Consider the following 2,500-nt stretch of genomic DNA (forward strand, 5'->3'; position numbering starts at 1 on the left):
GGTTCTCAATAAGTCAAATTTTTGTGCAATTAAAGAAAAAAAAAGTCCGAATGCTTTTTTTAAAAGTAAATTTGCAATACAAGCTTACATTATTGGCTTGACGAACGTTTCTGTTGTGCCTAAACTGTCGGACTCCAAACTTTTTTTTTTTTTTTTTAAGAACATCAGCAGCTATATGCTTGCCATTTATCACATTTAAAATGAAAAAAGGAAAGCAAGGACAAAGTAAACTCGACCAGGATTTTAATAAAACAGAATTCAACCTGGACTCGTTGGAAATGGATAAAACATAGCACAGAAGCCGCACGTGGCTGGGTCCCTAAGCAAAGGGTACAACTCCATCAATCAAATGTAGCGAAAGATGATAACTATTAATCATATGATGTTGAGCAATTGCTTTTTGCCCAAGTACAGTATTTACCTTTTGCTACTTGAGTTTTTGCTTTTACTTACAAGCTTTTGCTCCAAGTAAATGCTTGGTGTTTATTCATCGGGCTAATGGTGTTATGTCGGGATTACATATTTTAGGAAGGTGAATTGAAGTTAAAGTATGGTATCTTTGGCCGCAGCAGTGAGGCGTTACCTTCTGCTGCAAGGCTTTCATCCTCATTCGCTTGTTGATTGTAAAACTTCTTCTTATTCTTCTTATTCTTCTTCTTCTTTTTCTCTGGTGGTTTCTCGAAATGCCTTCTGGGCACTGCATACCTACTGTGGGTTTCGCAGACAGTGCAAGCAGGTTTTTTTTTTTTTTTTTTTTTTTTTTTTTTTTTTTTTTCAGGCAAAAAACTGTAATGAAACTTCATACTGATGCACTGTGGTCATTTATAAGAGTATCAGGAGTCATCAATTGAGATAATGACACTTTAAGCCCTAAGCAATTGCTCTCTCTCTCTCTCTCTCTCTCTCTCTCTCTCTCTCTCTCTCTCTCTCTCTCTCTCTCTCTGTGTGTGTAGTGGTAGTGATACTGTAAATGGCTCAATTTTTAATTGTGAAGCATTGAGTAACTGCAACCAGTTACCTATCCAAACCAACACTAAGCAATAGCTCTCTCTCTCTCTCTCTCTCTCTCTCTCTCTCTCTCTCTCTCTCTCTCTCTCTCTCTCTCTCTCTCGTTGTGTTACTGTAAATGGTTATTAGAATGAGAGATGCGAACGTACGGTGGATTAGTAGAACGATTGACACTGACTGATGGGTAAGTGAATGTGATGCTCGTGTTTAGTTAACTTCTTCGCAATCATCATTTGGACTCTGAGCCATATACTTATATACTTGTATTACGGGGATGGAGATGGCTATCTAGTGACACAAATGTTGTCTCGGTTGCAGAAATGCGTTTGGCACGCAACTTTTCGACTGTTTAAAAAATAAGAAAGCCGACAATTGCTTGTTATTGGTTTAGATAGTTAACTAATTATAGTTACTCAATGCGTCACAGTTGAAAATTGAGCCAATTACAGTATCACTACTATTACACGGAGAGAGAGAGAGAGAGAGAGAGAGAGAGAGAGAGAGAGAGAGAGCTATAGCTTAGGGTTGGTTTGGATAGGTAACTAGTTATAGTTACTCAATGCGTCACAGTTATAAATTAAGCCATTTACAGTAGCACTACCACTAAACACACACACACACACACACACACACACACACAGATGGGCGGATCAATGTATTTCCAGTCAATTGGCGGGTAACAGCCGGGTGGATCATTAGATACTGTATATACAACAATGAAATTATTAGTTAGAAAAAAAAATCATACAAAATAAGTTTTAACGGAGGTAACTTTTAGACAAAGAGAGAGGAAAGAGGGAGGGAGTTAGAGGTGGAAGGAGAGGGGAGGCGGTGCTACATTATACTGTTTTCTTGGTATCTATTTCTGGAAAATCAAGTTTTTGCCTCTTGGTACGAGGAAAAGTTCCTTTATTCTTTACAACTGGTGATTCATGATACTTACAAATGACCCTACAGGGTGTAAATCACTATATTAGAATCTATTGTAAGCAGCTCTGCTAGGAGAAAGACAATCCAAAATCAATCCTCTGTTCTCTAGTCTTGGGTAGCCTCTGTACCATGGTCTTCCACTCTCTTGGGTTAGAAATCTCTTGCTTGAAGGTGTACTTGGGCTCACTATTGTGTCTTTTTTTTTATCATCCTCTTGTTTTGTTAAAGTTTTCATAGTTCATATAAAAGATATTTATTTTAATGTTACTGTTCTTAAAATATTTTATTTTTTCCTTGTTTCTTTTCCTTCCTTGGCTATTTTCCCTGTTGGAGCCCCTGGGCTTATAACATCCTGCTTTTCCAACTAGGGTTATGGCCTAGCAAGTACAGTAGTAATAATAATAATAATAATAATAACAGTTACAGAGTTATTGTACAGAAACTTGCTTGCACTGTCATGAGTGTTCGTTACAGAGTTATTGCCAAAAAATCTGCTTGCACTGTCTGTTAAATCCACGGTATATGCCAGTTCTTTCTTTATCAATAATAATAATAATAATAA

At 37.1% G+C, this 2,500-nt stretch overlaps 1 protein-coding gene across 3 annotated transcripts in view; it reads left to right on the forward strand.

The window, feature by feature from the left end:
* The window catches only part of LOC137642051 (thyroid hormone receptor alpha-like), a 202,215-nt gene that overhangs the window by 187,738 nt on the left and 11,977 nt on the right, over positions 1 to 2,500 (forward strand). The window lies entirely within an intron of this gene.

Source organism: Palaemon carinicauda, chromosome 6, assembly GCF_036898095.1.
Source record: "Palaemon carinicauda isolate YSFRI2023 chromosome 6, ASM3689809v2, whole genome shotgun sequence".
In the NCBI taxonomy this organism is placed as follows: domain Eukaryota; kingdom Metazoa; phylum Arthropoda; class Malacostraca; order Decapoda; family Palaemonidae; genus Palaemon; species Palaemon carinicauda.